At 42.7% G+C, this 16737-nt stretch overlaps 3 pseudogenes; all 3 read right to left on the bottom strand.

Annotated features, from left to right (window-relative positions):
• The window catches only part of LOC114629857, a 10815-nt pseudogene extending 163 nt beyond the window's left edge, over nucleotides 1–10652 (bottom strand).
• A 316-nt stretch (nucleotides 10653–10968) lies between these two features.
• On the bottom strand, nucleotides 10969–12133 carry LOC114629858 (annotated as a pseudogene).
• Nucleotides 12134–13705: 1572 nt separating this feature from the next.
• LOC114629859 lies at nucleotides 13706–14762 on the bottom strand (annotated as a pseudogene).
• Nucleotides 14763–16737: the final 1975 nt, after the last annotated feature.

Here is a 16737-nt window from a genome sequence, read left to right on the forward strand (position 1 = left end):
ATGAAGGGATAGTTATGCATCTTGGGGTTGGCATGGCCACAGTCATTCTGGTTGCTGCTCTGCTATGGTTTATGTCACACAGACTCTCAGAAGAGTGGGATGGGTCACCCTACTAGGATGTCGGTGATTCCACTTTACACCCTTCTATCTTTGATGGGTCCCCTTCAGTGTTCTCCAGCATCTGGAACAGAACATTTGCAGCAATCATACTGTAGATGACAGTTTTCTTTGTTAAGACTTCCTGTGTCTGTTCATTACCTGGTGGGAGGTGATCATTCTTTAAAGAATCCCCTTTCCCATTGTATTTTGTGCTGAGGTTTCCATCTTGTAAAGCATTCCTTGGGATGTTCTTCTAAGAGCTTTTAGAAGTAGCCTCTCCTTTTTCTGGTATCCAAGTCTTGGCTGTATCCTTGAGCTGTGTGGAGCTCAGGATAGAAGGCCTTACTCTCCCAAGCCTTTCTTCCTGGCTCATGGCTCTAGATCTTATAATACTATGCCTCTCTTCATTGGGGATGAACCCCTTTGAGATCCTTCACTTTGATCTTATCCTTTGGAACTCTTATCTTGAGTATCTACCCTTTCATGTCTCTTCATGAAGCCATCACATAAGCTCTGGGAAGTCTTGGGGTTTTGGCATCTGATCTGGAAGTTGGGCAGAGTGTGCTATGAAGACAAGCTGACCTTAGCAGGGTCAGCTACTGGGGCCATTGGGATGAGGTCTCACAGGCCAGGGCTCTGGCTACTTGTTTTCACTAAAGATAATTTTACTGTACCCTTGTGTTTTTGGAGTTGAGTCCTGTGAGTGTTGTGGCATAGGTGTTTGGAGATGGCCTTGTCTTCTGTTGCCCCCTAAAGACCCAAAGACCCTGGGACTGATATTGTTGGACCTGAAGATCCAAAACCAGGGGATGCACTCACCAAGAAACACAGACAGGATTCGCTGCACTAACATGAGGTTTATTGATAAATTGATAAAAACCAGTGTACTGGGGTTCACTTGCATGCAGGCAAGAAGAACCCTGAACTAAAGCTAAGGGCAGTTTATATACCATTTTCACAGAATTCACAAGGACAGTTAATTACTTTTTAAACAATAACCCTAGAGGATTTCAAACAGCCATTTCTATTCCCAGTCCCGGTTCCTTCCTTTTTTTTTGGCTGGATATTTTATTTACAGTTCAGATGTTATCCCCTTACCCCATTACCTCCCCACCCTCTGCCCAGGAACCCCCTATCCCATCGCCCTTCCTCCTGCTTCTCTGCTGATGTGCCCCTACCCACCCCCCTACTCCCACCTGGTTTCTAAGTAACTCAAATTTGCACCTTATCTTTTACAACAAAGAGGGTTATCTTAAGTGACTTCTGTTTACCCAGGTGTATTGTGTTAAGGGCCCATCTTCCTGATTACCCCTTATTTTGGGCTCTCAGTCTCTGGAATGTGCTTCTCCCAGGATGTGTCCTGGGGCAGTTAATTCTTGAGTTTACCTAAACCTGAGATTCTTGAGACCTGAAATTCCTACATTCCTACAATATCAATGTCCTGGCCATTGTGAATCTCACTGGATCCCAGACTCACTCTCCATGCATGAGGTGGCTCTTCTTTTACCTCAATAGTATTAGTTTCTTTGGCTTCTGAAGTTGGGGCCCTTTCTCCAGGGCCTATCATTGTCACACTCTTGGGGCAATGTCCTGAGTCCACTTCCTGGAAGCTCTTCTGTGGTGCATGCTTGGCCATTTTGGGGTTGGTATGTGGTTGCAGGTTGCCTTTTCCAGTGCCTCAGATAGTCCTGTTCTGCTGAGGATTTGCTTCCTGGAAGTAGAAAGCAGGTTACTGAACACTCACATATCTCTGCAATGGAACTGGATGGGCCTTTGAGGCCCCATGGCTGGCAGCAGGTGGAGAGGCTCTTTGGGTTTCCTGAACCTTTGGAAGTGAGTCTATAAACACAGCACTTTCTAGCCTGGCAGCAGATGCACTTTCTACCAGTGTCCCTCCTGGATCTTGGTGATGGAAATTTTATAGGACTGTGGCAGCCTTGAAATAGTGTTCAGCCTTGGAATCACAGATGGGTGAGGAGGGATACACAACCTGGGGGAGGTTTGAGGCTGAAACCCAGGTGGGGTGAGATCCCTTGCCTCAAGGATCTGCAGATATGGTCTCCTTTTGCATTTCACTGGAAGCTCTGTGAAGTTTGATGCCAGCTTCCTTTCAGTCTTTGAGTCAAGCAGGGAATGATGCTCAGCAGGGTTCATGCTAGACAGTTTGTCTATCCTCTGTACAGAATTCCTTGGTTTCAGCCCCTCTCAGGGGAGCTGCATATAATGCAAGCCACCTTTTTTTTTTTGCCCCAATACCAAGGCCTTTCTTGATGGTGTTATGCACATCAGACTTAGCTATGTCCTTCTTTAAGGGTACCCCTGTGGGCACAGTCCCTATCATTTCTCTACATTTGAAGCTTTTGGAGTTGAGGATGGAGGGCTGGGCAGGCTGGGAGAGTTGAGGCCCGCTTTTGCAATAATGGTCACTGTTTGTGGGAAATGTCCCTGAAGCTGGGACAGTTTCCTGGGTGGTGGGAATCTGATGGGGGTTCCTTGTTGTTTTCCCACAGTCGTTGCCTTGTGTTTATTCTGTGGCTCCTTATTGTGCTGGAGCATCTAACAATGCTCAGAATGGATGGAGGCTGGCCTGATAGCTTTAGTAAGCAGGATGCCCCTGTGGGGCAAGTTCCCAGTGTGCTTGCTAATAGTTTTTGACATTTTTGGTCATCGTAACTTTTGGTGTCTTTCAAATACAGTCCCTGTTTCCTGAGGCAGGCTTAAAATTGGTAGGGATGCCTGTATCATCTCTCATTGGTAGGACATGACACCGCACAGGTCCGACTCTTGAAACAAGGAGACGACCCTTCTTCCTCTCTCTGGTAGACAAGCTTCCTGCTCTCATTGGTCATGGATAACACAAAACCTGCATTTTCCAGGAAGTGTTCTCTCATCCATCCTTGACTCATTCACCCTGCACATAAACACATTTCCTTGTCACCTTGTTGGGAAAACAGAAGAAGGCACTGTCTATGCCACAGTTACCTCAGATGTCCTCAGTCAGTGTTTCTCAGACAGGATTCTAGCCAAGTCTGAGCTCTGAAGCTGCCTCTGGGCTATCAGGTGATATCTGATTCCTCAGACCAGGGGAGATTCAAGCCCTGATCTGAGGCCCTTGGTCTCATCACCTGCTTCTCATCAGCTCAACTCCAACAAAAACAAGCACCTGAACAGAGGACAGATGATCTTTCTCTGAGCTTGTCCTGTGTTCCCATCAACTTAGAAATGCGGTCTGTCAATGGAGCCTCACTTGTCCTTAGTGACTTCTCTGCCTCCTTGTACAGATGGTCTGAGAGCTTCAGACAGACACGTCAGGGCCCTCTCACCTCTGCTCTGCCTGTCAGCCCCTTCAGACTCTTTGTAGAGATTTTCCCTCACCTGTCTGTAGCTAGACATTAGCTACTTTGTAGGTTTGTCTTTCTTCCAATCTTCTCCACCCCTTTTCTTTGACCCATTCTATCCCCTAACACTTGATAGAAGAGAAAAAAAGGATAGAGGGGAAAGGGGGAGACATGATTGTTAGAGTACTTTCTGATGATTGGGAGGTTGAGTTCCTTAGGGAAATGTCATCTTCACTGTCAAGATACCAAGTTTCTTTTTCTTCTCTCTTCTCTGCATACAACTACTGAAAAAACCACAAACACAACCAAGCGAAAACCAACAACAAAGGACAACCCACCATGTCTCCCAAGGACCTAGCATTTATATATTCTCTGAAAAGTCCCCAGAATTCCAACAGTCACAGGAACAGAGAGACTATCAGCTGCTGGCAAAATCATGTCCCGGCTTGGACATGAGGCAAGTCATACTCAGCTACTGTGGACAATTTGAAGCAGCCCCATATCTCATATCTGAGATTAAAATAAAAGAATTTATTCTTATCTTCATGTTTTTTTAAAAAAATACCAAAATTTATCACTACTCCTGTCTTTCTAAAAAATATGAGAATAACATTCATGAAGAACAGAATGCCACTCCACTGTGTAAAAACCAAGTCTCTCCTCACATTTGGGATTTTCCTTTTGCTCCCAGGTGGTGGAGACACTGGGTGCTCCTTCAGGAATGGGATTAGTAAGAAAAAGAGCCCAGCTCCACACACAATGGCAATGATCATGTCCATTGCTATGAGCTGAGGCTCATCCATGAGTCACTAACGCTATTCATCAGGAGGAGAAAATTCTCCATCTTCTGAATCCCAGTGCAGCTGTCAGACCACTGAGTCCTGGAGTGCAGTGTGAGATGTGTGAGGAGGGCTCAGGCACATCACACAGGTGTGGCCTCCTCATCACAAAGGGCTTCTGGCAGGAGAGAGGGTGCCACAGTCCCTCCTCAGCCTCCAGCCCAGCAGCCCCTCGTGTCCTTTCTGTCTCCCTTCTTCCAATTCTGCTGTTGAAATCACTCACAAATAAATTCAGTCCATGTTTTGTTCCTCATCCCTGAGCTTCAGTACTCCTCTGTGTAGGCATGCATTTATTATATTACAGCCTATAGCATGGTCTCCATTGAGCTGTTCCTTGGCCTCAGGCCGCTTATAGCGCAGGAACATAGTGAGCGGTCCAGGTAGCTAGTCCGACTGTGACGCGGCCTTAATAAATATCTACCTTATCAGGTGGTGCACCAACTTTGGACAAAAATTCAGTAGAAATTTAATATTATTTACCTGAGAGTTATAGTTGTATTTTTTTTTAAAGTAAGTGAGTAGCACTGGGACAAGTCATGTGACTCCAGCAAGGTGGAAGGGTGGGGGGAACGGACTTTGAAACAAAGAAACTGCTTGCAGACAGAGGTCCCCTGCTGTGAGAAATTGCAGGCTGATTTTTGTTAGAAAAATAATAAAGTAATCCACTTTTAGAGCAGAGAGATTTGTACTGAAAATTAAAATTGATTAGGAAAGATTTAAAAATACTTCTGTCTGATTCACATGGGTTATCTAGCCCGCAGTTTGGAACAATGATAGGTAGGTAAAATTTGTTTGTGGCCTACAGATAGACAGGTATAACATAGTTGGCTGCTCTGAGTCAGAGAGCCAAATGAAAAAGCCTCCATCTTGGGGCAGATTCTGATTTAACTGTGAAATTATAATATAGGGATTATTTGCTTTTAAGAAAGATTTTTAAATAGATTTGTCTGAATCACGTGGGGAATCTAGTCCGTGGTTCGGAACTAAGATAGGGAAAATTATTATTACTGACTGTAGAGAGTACAGTGTATAACTAGAAGGCTGCTCTAGGCAGAGAGCCAAACAGAAAAATGGTGTGAACATGTTACTCTAATTTGTCTTACAAGATACTCGAGTTCTGTCTAATGTGGCCTCCCTGGGAACTTTGGGTTTAAATCCTGCTTTGACTAGCTGCCTGCTTATAAGTAGGAATAGATAGAAGTGTGAATTAGTTGTGTAAAAGATGGTATAAACTTATATTGCTTTGATACGCCTCACAGGACACTCAGGTTCCATCTAACGTTGGGCTCCACGGGAATTCTGAGTTTAAATCTTGCTTGGCAAAATAGGGAAGGCTCATACAATACTTTAGAATAGGCACATACAATACTTTAGTTACTTCATTTGTTTTAGATTGTTTTAAATTTCAAAATGGGTGGGATTCTCAGTTTTGTTATATTTTTCCTTTGGAAAAGAGGTCTGTATAAATGTTCTTCTGGTTACTGGCTCAAGGATATGCTGATTTGGGGAAAAGATTCTGTCTTTGTGTTTTCAGAAAAGATGACTGATTATGTTATTTATACCTCCCAGAATTATATGGATTAGACATGACAGAGGTAGGCCTCCAGAAGACTAGATTCCAGCGAATCAAACAAAAATTATCTTGATGATACTAAAATTTGTGTTGAGATTTGTATATTACAGAATATACAGCCTGTTGAACTGACCTGCCTGAACTCCTGATGTCCTAGACTTCCAGCTGGACCTAGTTTAGGCACAGACATCAGAGGCTTATCAGTTGTTGGTGTAGCCTTCTTAAGGCAAACTAACTCTCCCATTTACCCTTCCCCCAGCCGCACTTCAAATATCTCAAAGCCCAAATTCTACTTGAAGAAATTAGTGAAGAGTTGGCATCCCAATTCCTTGGCTTCAGGGCCTGAGGTGGTTATTATTAGGTTGTCTTTCTAGAGATTTTAGTAATGGCTTTTATTGGAACATGGAGGGATATCTAGAATTGATTATATAACCATAATCTACTGGTAGAAATCTGTATAATTATTACTAAGCTGAACTCATAATTTCTTAGATGGTACAAAATTTATTTTGATACAAATTCAAGAGTTTTATTGGTATAATTTCTTCTATTAGTTCAAAATTTTGTGGGTACAAGGCTTGGACCCAGTCCTTCTTTAACATTTTTTACTGATCTGAGATGATTAGCCTGGGAGTTAAGAGCCTATAGCAAATTCATGGCTCTGAGTTTATTGTTAGGGTGCCTTCTAGATTTTAATTAGAAATATATGAGAGTAATTAATGGACAAAAGTCCAGATTGCTTTACATAGATAGTTGGTTTTCAAAAACATCAGACGTCCACAGAATCGTTGTTACAGACATTTCTTTAAGATCATTTGTCTAGAGACCTGTCTGCTCCTGTCAGCTTCCCTGTCTTAGATTCTAAGAAGAAATTGAGCATCTTTGTAGTTACTCAAGTAGTAATGAGACAGCCACTAGGCAAAAATTGGCTCCTTTCATCTACAGACAAAATACTGTCCAGAAAATGGGCACATTTGTGAAATAGTAGAGAATGACTATATCTGCCAAGACAGAGTTATCAGCCCTTAAATATTCTGCATTAAAGGTCTGCCAGATGATCCTGGGCCAGAAGGCTGAAGATCAGATGCTCCAATGTTTTAAAGTATAAGGGACTGTCCAGGTAATCAACAGTCTATATAAATTGGCTGAGTTTTGGAAGCTATGCTTTGTGTTTCCCATATTTTCAGTTAATTCACTCATTCTTGGATTTCTGACAGGGTTGAAGATTTATAGTCTCTAGCCAACCCAGACTATTTATTTTGAGATAACAGATTTGAGAGGACGATTTTCAGATGGAATTCTTTCTAAAGCCAGGACATAGACAAGGTACAGAATTGTTTTTTTAAGTTAAGATAGATGGCAATGGTCTTTTATTGACAATGATGATGAACTGAGCCTTAGGTCTATCTTGTACTTTACTATTACAAATTGGTAATAGTTGTGCTCTATTTTATTTTGAAAAAAGGTTTTTATTATTCTAACAGGATATTTTCCTGCTACATTGTATTTGCAGTGGAGCTCGGTGATTGGGCACTAGAAGAGGTAGGCAGAGTGAGGAAGAGGGGGAGAAAGGAAAGGAGGAGAAAGGAAGAGGAAAGGGAGGAGAAAGGAAGAGGAAAGGGAGGAGAAGAGGCTAGCAGCATAAAGGAAGATGTGTGGGTCTCTGGCAGGCTCGGGTAACAATTCATATCAAAGTTTAGTTATTGGGTAACAATTATAATTGTGTGGGCATCTTGTATATTGAGCATTTCCAAATATATAAGTCCATTGAATAAAAGAAAAAAAAAGCAAATTTGAACACTTGACACTGCTGTCTGCATAAGTAGGTGCTTTGGGCTTTGTTTGGGACAGTATTAGAAAGCCACTATGATGTGATATGATAGTATCTGTGCCTTTGCTTCACACAGTTTGGAAGGTTCTTCTGCCAGGATGAAAATTCAATTATTTTCTTAAAAAACTAGATGTTGTCATGGGACTTAAAATTTGAATTCAGATGCTTAGAACATCGATATCAAAACAGATGCTTCTCTGTGCTTTCCAGGCTAGTATTTTTATGGCTTTCAGTCCCTGCAAGGCCAGAGTAGGCTAATTTTACAGAGTCAAGCCCACACAACAGTAGGAAACAACCATAAACTGACTCCTGAGGTTTCTCTTTCTGAAGAGGCTGGCCATGAAGTGAGGTTGAGTACCTTCCTTGACATTTACTGAAAGACAGGTCCAAGGAAAATCCCACCACATGGACTAGAAATTAAAGCAAGATAGGTACATAGGAGTCCTTTGGTTGCAACAAAAGAAAAAAACCAGCTCCCTGGTTTTTTATATATATATATATATGTTATATATATATATATAGGTTATATATATATTTATATATTTATATATAGGGACTATAGGAACAAAATCCCAACCAAGACCACAGATGGTGTTTCTTTTTCAATTACAATTCCCACACAAATGCTCCATGTGAACACAAAGTGGAGGGTATCCCTCTCACCATATCAGCACAGTGGCTGTGTTGATATTTGCCTTCATGGCCTTTTTCTTCCCAGTGAAGATGCTAAGGACCTATGTAGGGGTTTGAATGAGGTTGGTCCCCATAAGATTCTGTGATTCAACACCGATCAATGTTGGTACATCTGTTTGGGAAGGATTAGGCAGTGTGGTCTTGGAAAGAGCTGTGTCCTTAGAGCTTGGTTTGCAGGTTTGAAAATCCCAGGCCATTCCCAATGATTCATTCCCTCTCTGCCTCCCACCTGTGGACCAAGTGAGCTCTCAGCTGTTCCTCTCACAATGCCTTTGCTGTGCCACAAGACTCTTAGTCTGTAAATATGAGTCTGAAGTACACATTCACTTTTATAAGTTTGCTGTCTTGATCATGGTGTCTTATTGCAGCAGAAGTAAGGAAGATGCAGACCTTAGTTCCTATTGCATTAGTGGATCAAATAGGCTGACATTTACTCATTCACAAGTCAAAGACAGCACATATATTAGTGGCCCTTGAGGTTGAGTATATAATCACATTTGGGACTGCTAAAATGTAGGTTATTTAAAGGAAGAGCAAATACAAAGTCCTACCAACTTGGGGTACTTATATTGTTCAACAATGACAAGCATGTCCAGATATACAGTTATCAGAGGCTCCAGAAATGCAGCTTTTCTAAGATGAAGGCAGTACTGTGTCAGAAACTTTGAGAACTGTACTTGAGTCATACCTTATTATCAGTGAAGCCACATGCATACTTGAGCATGGAGCTTCTGTAAATCCACTGGTTGAATAAGTTAGACTTGGGTGAAATAATTCTGTGGTCTATTGTTGGTTGAACATCAGGATCACAGATATTTGTTCATGTCTTCTCAAAGAATGCTGCCTAGTGCACAGATAACTCTTTTATGTGAGAAGAACTTTTGATTTGCAACTTGGAAATCATCCTCAATTAGCTTCATATTTCTGTCTGCAATTTGAAAAATTTTTGAAGGTTTAATGTCTCCATGAACAATGTCAAGATTGTGGCAGTACTTTATGACTGACTCTATATCTGACTGAATATTATTTTTTCTACTTCCTCCTGCAGTGGGACATGTTCAATTATCAGGTCGAAGAAGTTTCCTCCTGGACCACACTCAGTAACTAGATGGACCCAGTTTGATGCCACTAGAACCTGGAAGAGGCTAATGAACTTAGGATGGTGTGGCAAACAATGTCAAGGGTGTAATGCACCGTCCCACACTTATCCTTTCATTGGGTTCTGCATCCTGCCTCTTTCAGAGGAGGAACTTTCATGGAAAATATATATTGTGGGTCTTTGTCTTTGGAACCCTCTGGAGGCAACAGAGTCTTGACAGGAAAGACCTGATTCTCTTGCACAATCACTTGAAGCACCCAGAAGCACCCAATATTCTGACGGGGTGATGAGATTTCCTTGTCAGTCTTCCTCAGGTGGCAGAGTCATTCCTTCTTCCTATATCCTGGTGCAGCAGACACACAGGTTAGCCAAAGCTACGGAATGAAGGGCACAGACAGTTTCTTGGCTGTTCTTCGGACAATGTGAAGCAATGACAGGCATGAAAACACTTCTTGACATCTTGTGTCCTGATAGTATCAGGGCAACAATACGATGCAGTCCCAAGGGCAAGATGTGGATGAGGCCAACTTGGATTCACTGACCCTTCTAATTAAAGGAAAATCAGAGACAGAGGGATGTGCTAGTGATGGGGGTGGCATAGGGCATGGAATCACAAGTTTGGCTGAAGAGGCAGGTCCGTGCTCAAGCCCCTTGTGTACTTGTTCTTTTAAAATCAAATATGTACTCATCTGTTCACCATATTTGCTTTTACAGGGATTTCAAGATCTCATTGGCCTTAAAACCCATGCCTCAGAGCATGACTATGTTGTTTTAATCTGGTGAGGTCCCATTCACAGTATTTACTTCACCTTTCATGACTCATGGATTTCTCTCAATGTCTTCAATGGAGGGCCTCATCTGAAGGAACTGTGAAGATATGGTGAATTAGATTTTCAAGTTGCCCACAAAAGTGTGGGAGAATATCACAGGTCCCAGTGGCAGTCTTTATATAGAGCTTATAGCTTTCCTTTCTTTTTTCTTTCATGTGGCTTCCTCTAAAGTAGTGTCGTCCAGTGGTGATAAACTAGAATAGCACACCCAGATTCCACACATCTGATCCCTTACCATCAAATGTCTGCCATAGTAAGACTTCTAGGGCATAAAAGTCCTGGGTTTCACACTGCCGTTTCAGTAAGGTGTTGGGTCTGCACTTGATGGCCAGGCCAAAGTCAACTATCATGACATTACCCTCTCTGCCTTTGAAGAAAATCTAGGGTTTCCTATCTCAATAGACAATGTCAAGATTTTATTAGTAATTCATGAATGACACTATATGCCTGAACATTTTTTCTCTGATCCTCCTGTACTTGGACATTCTCCATGATCAGATCAAAGATGCTTCCTCCTGGAGCACACTCAGTAAGTTGATGGACCACTTTGATCTTACAAGAATGTGAAAGAGGCTAATGATGTTAAGATAGTGTATAGTGAACAATGTATAGGTTGTGATGTACTGCCAATACATGTTTACCCTATCATTGGGCTCTGTGTCCTGCCTATTTTAGAGGATCCACTTTGTTGTAAAGTATTTGGTGGTTTTTTGTCTTCAGATACAACTTGAAACAACAGAGACATGACAGGCAAGTCCTGATTCTCATGGGCAGTCTCTCGAAGCACCCAATATTCTGAGGGGGAGATGATGTTTCCATGTCAAAATCTTGCTCACGTGGCAGAGGCATTTTCTCTTCCAATATGCTGCTGCAGACACATGGGGGAGCCACAGCTCCAGAATGGACAGCACAGCTAGAAGCGCTGCTCTTCTTTTTTGGGACAATGTAGAGCAATGGGAGGCATGAAAACACTTCTGGCCACCTTGTGTCCTGATAGTGTCAAGGCAATAAGCCCCTGCTCTGCTGAGGGCTTGATGTAGAGGAGGCCAAAGTTGGGCTTACTGGCCCTTCTATTTAGGGGAAGACCAGAGTTAGAGGTATGTGCTGCTGATGGAGGTGGTGTAGGGCACGGATCCAAAGGCTTGGCTAAAGTGGTAGATGCATACTCAAAATAGGTTGTGTACCTGTTCTTTTAAAATCAAATATATCCCTATTCATTCATCTTATTTCTTCATTTGCAGAGACTCCAAGTTCTCGTAGGTACTAAACTGCATGCCGCAGAGCATGACTATAATATTGGAAACTGGGTAGGTCACAGTTGGGATACATAGTTCACATTTCATGAGCCATGGATGTCGCTTAATGTCTTAAATGGATGGCCTCATCTCTAGGGAAAATGTGAGGATCTGGTGAATTAGGTTTCCAAGTTTCCCAGAGACATATTTTGGAATGTCAAAGGTCCCCATGGCAATCTTCTTCTCAGTCTCTTTCATGGTGCTTCCTCAGAAGGGGTGGTACCCAATGGTGATAAAATACAGGAACATACCCAAACTCCACATATCTGCCTCCTAATCATAATATGGCTCCCCTAGTATGAGCTCTGGGACATAACAGCCCTTGGTCCCACACTGCCAAATCAGTAAGGGGCCAGGTCTGCACCTGATGGCCAGGACAGTTCTATCAATTTCACACTACCCTCTGCATCTCTGAGGATATTCTAGGGTTTTATGTCTGGATGGACAATGTCAAGGTTGTGGCAATACGTTATTCCTTCCACAATCTGTCTAAATGTTTTCTTTGCCTCTTCTTCCTGCAGCAGGCCATCGGCCATTATTATATGTTTCCATATGAAGCACAGTCAGTACCTAGATGGACAAGTTTGATGTTACCTGAATCTGGAAGAGGCTAATTATCTTGGGATGGTGTAGTGAACAATGTGAAGGTTGTGATGCACCCTCTCATACTTGTTTATCCTTTCATTGAGTTCTGTGTTCTTCCTCTTTCAGAGAATCCACTTTGTTGGAAGCTACATGGTAGTTTTTTGTCTTTGGAGCCCTTGGAAAGCACCAGAGTCTTGACAGGCAAGGCTTAACTCTCTTTTTCAGTCTCCTGAAGCACCCAATATTATGAAGAGGGATGACATTTCCTTGTCAGTGTCTTCCTCATGTGACAAGGACACTTCCTCTTCTGATATGATGCTGGAGTCACATGGGGCAGCGACAGTGGTAGAACGGAAGACACAGGTAGTAAATCTGCTCTTCATTGACAATATGAAGCAAAGGCAGGCATGGAAGGACTTCTTGCCATCTTGTGTCCAGATAGTGTCAGGGCATCAGGCCCATGCTCTCATGAGGGCCAGATGTGGAAAAAGGCAAAGTTGGGTTCACTTGCCCTTCTCTTGAAAAGAAGTCCAGAGATACAGGGATGTGCTCATGATGGCATTGGATCCACTTACTTGGTTGAAATGGGAAATCCATGTTCAAGCCTCTTCTGTACCTGATCATTGAAAATCAAATATGTACCTATCATATCACCATGGTTTTATTCCATGGATACCAAGATCTTTGCATTTAAAACTATGCCTCAGAGCATATCTTTAATACTGTACTCTGGGTAAGTCACTGTTGGGATATTTCCTTCACATTTCATGACCCATGGATGTATTTCAATGACTACAATAAAGGGCATTATCTCTTCGATATTTCAGTGGATCTGGTGAATAATGTTTTCCAGTTGCAAAGAGACTTGAGCTGCAATTTTACAGGTCCCCATGGAAATGTTTCTGTCCATCTCTTTCATAGTCCTTGCTCTGAACTCATGATACCCAGTGTTCGTTAAATAGAGTAGCTTTCCCAGGCTCACATATCTGCCTCTTTGCCATCCTGTGGCTCCCATAGTCCAAGCTCTGGGGCATAAAAGCCCTTGTTCCCACATTGCTATTTCAGTGAGATTCTCTGTCTACACTTGATGGCCAGGCCAAAGTCTACTCCCTCCACATTACACTCTCTATTTCTGAAGAAAAGTAGGGGCTTACTGTCTTGATTGACAATGTCAAGGTTGTATTAGTACTTTATGACTGAAATTATATGCTTGAATATTTTAATGCCTTTTTCTTCTGCAGTAGAAAATCCTCTGTGATCAGGATAAAGATGTTTCCTCCTGAAGTACACTCAGTAACTAGATTGAACGGTGTTAATGTAGTATAACCTGGAAAAGTCTACTGATTTTAGGATGGTGTAGTGAAAAGAGTCAAGGTTGTGAATCAACCATATTCTCTTACCCTGTAATTGGGTTCTGTGTCCCACCTATTTCAGAGGATCCACTTTGTTGTAAAGTATTCGATGGTTTTTTGTCTTCAAATATATCTTGAAACAACTGAGACGTGACAGGCAAGTCCTGAGCCTCATGGGCGGTCTCTTGAAGCACCCTGATTGGGAGATGATGTTTCCATGTCAAAATCTTGCTCACGTGGCAGAGGCATTTTCTCTTCCAATATGCTGCTGCAGACACATGGGGGAGCCACAGCTCCAGAATGGACAGCACAGCTAGAAGCGCTGCTCTTCTTTTTTGGGGGACAATGTAGAGCAATGGGAGGCATGAAAACACTTCTGGCCACCTTGTGTCCTGATAGTGTCAAGGCAATAGGCCCCTGCTCTGCTGAGGGCTTGATGTGGAGGAGGCCAAAGTTGGGCTTACTGGCCCTTCTATTTAGAGGAAGACCAGAGTTAGAGGCATGTCCTGGTGATGGGGTGATGTAGGGCATGGATCCAAAGGCTTGGCTGAAGTGGTAGATGCATGCTCAAACAATTTGTGCCCCTGTTCTTTTAAAATCAAATATGTCCCCATTGATTTATCATATTTCTACATTTGCAGAGATTGCAAGTTTTCATAGGTATTAAACTCCATGCCACAGAGCATGTCTATAATATTGGAAACTGGGTAGGTCACAGTTGGGATACATAGTTCACATTTCATGAGCCATGGATGTCGCTTAATGTGTTAAATGGATGGCCTCAACTCTAGGGAAAATGTGAGGATCTGGTGAATTAGGTTTCCAAGTTGCCCAGAGACACAATTTGGAATGTCAAAGGTCCCCATGGCAATCTTCTCAGTCTCTTTCATGATGCTGCCTCTGATGGAGTAGTACCCAGTAGTGACAAAATAGAGGTACATACCCATACTCCACACATCTCCCTCCTAATCATAATATGGGTCCCCTAGTATGAGGTCTGGGACATAACAGCCCTTGGTCCCACACCGCCAAGTCAGTAAAGGGCCAGGTCTACAATTGATGGCCAGGACAGTTATATCAACTTAACCTTATCCTCTGCATTTCTAAGGATATTCTAGGGTTTTATGTCTGGATGGACAATGTCAAGGTAGTGGGAGTACATTATGGTTTCCACAATCTGTCTGAATGTTTGCTTTGACTCTTCTTCCTGCAACAGGCCATCCGCCATTATTAAATGTTTCATATGGAGCACACTCAGTAACTAGATGGACAACTTTGATGTTACTAGAACATTAGAGAGCCTACTGATGTTAGGTTGGTGTAGTGAACAAGGTCAAGGTTGTGATGTACTCTCCCATACTTGTTTACCCTTTCACTGGGTTCTGTGTGCTGCCTCTTTCAGAAGAGCCACAATGTTGGAAGCTGTACTTTTTTTTTTTTTTTTTTTTTTTTTTTTTGTCTTTGGAGCCCTTGAGAAGCACCAGAGTCTTGACAGGCAAGGCCTGATTCTCATTCTCTTGAACATCCCAATATTCTGGGGGTTTGGTGAGATTCGTTGTCCTAGTCTTCCTCATGTGGCAGGGGCACTTCCTCTTCTGATATGCTGCTGCAGTCACATGGGGCAACCACAGTGGCAGAATGGATCTGCGGCAGGTAGTAAATCTGCTCTTCTTCATGGGGCAATATGAAGCAAAAGCAGGCATGAAAGAACTTCTTGCCATCTTGTGTCCTGATTACTGTCAGGACAACAGGCCCATGCTCTCTTGGTGGCCAGATGTGGAGGAAGAAGCCAAAGTTGGACTCACTTGCCCTTCACTTGGGAGGAGGACCAGAAATAGAGGGATATGCTCATGATGGCACTGTCATAGTACAAGAATCCACAGGCTTGGCTGAAGTGGGAAATCCATGTTTAAGCCTCTTGTGAAGCTGTTCTTTGAAAATCAAATATGTACCCATCATGTCACCACATTTTTTAAGGGATACCAAGATTTCCTTGGCATTTAACTCCATGCTTCAGAGCATGTCTAAAATATTGTGACCTGAATAGCTCACAGTTGTGATATTTCTTTCACATTTCATGACCCATGTATGTCTTTCAATGTCTTCTATGCAGGGACTCATCTCTGGAGGAACTAGTAGATCTGGTGAATCATGATTTCAAGTGGCATGAGACTTGAGCTGCAATGTTAGAAGTCCCCATGGCAATCAATTTCTCGATCTCTTTCATGGTGCTTGCTCTGATACCTAGTGGTGATAAAATAGAGGAGCACGGCCAGACTCCACACATTTGCCTCCTTGACATTGTGTGGATCCCATAGCCCAAGATCTGCGGCATAAAAGCCCTTGTTCCCACACTGCCATTTCAGTAAGGTGCTGAGTCTGCAATTGATGGCCAGGCCAAAGTCTACTCCCTCCATATTACACTCTACATTTCTGAGGAAAACATGGTGTTTCCTGTATGAACTGATAATGTCAAGGTTGTATTTAATACCATATGACTGAATTCCTTTTTTTTTTTCATTTTTTTGCCTCATCATCCTGAAGCTGGAAATCCTCTATAAACCAGTCAAAGAAGTTTCCTCCTAGAGCACACTGTGTCAATACAGACCTCTTTGATCACACTAGAAGCTGCAAAAGTCTACTGGTATTAGGATGATATAGTGAACTGTATAAAGATTGCACTACACTCTCCCATGCTTGTTTACACTTTCATTGGATTTTGCATAGTGCCTCTTTCAGAGGACCAGTTTGTTGGAAAGAATATGGTGGCTTTTTTTGTCTTTGGAGCCCTTGGGAAGCACCAGAGTCTTGACAGGCAAGGCCTGATTCTCATTCTCTTGAACATCCCAAATTTTTGAGGGTTTGGTGAGATTTCCTTGTCCTAGTCTTCCTCATGTGGCAGGGGCACTTCCTCTTCTGATATGCTGCTGCAGTCATAGCCCTGGAATGGAGCACACAGGTAGTAAATCTGCTCTTCTTCATGGGACAATGTGAACCAAAGGTAGGCATGGAAGGACCTCTTGCAATCTTGTGTGCAGATAGTGTCAGGACATCAGGCTCATGCTCTCCTGAGGGCCAGATGCGGAGGAAGCCATAGTTGGGCTTACTTGCCCTTTACTTAGGAGGACCAGAAAGTTAGAGGAATATGCTTATGATGGCATTGGCATAGTACAAGGACCCAAAGACTCAGCTGAAGTGGGAGA

The sequence above is a fragment of the Grammomys surdaster genome, unplaced genomic scaffold (assembly GCF_004785775.1).
Source record: "Grammomys surdaster isolate TR1022 unplaced genomic scaffold, NIH_TR_1.0 318, whole genome shotgun sequence".
NCBI classification, from domain to species: Eukaryota; Metazoa; Chordata; class Mammalia; order Rodentia; family Muridae; genus Grammomys; species Grammomys surdaster.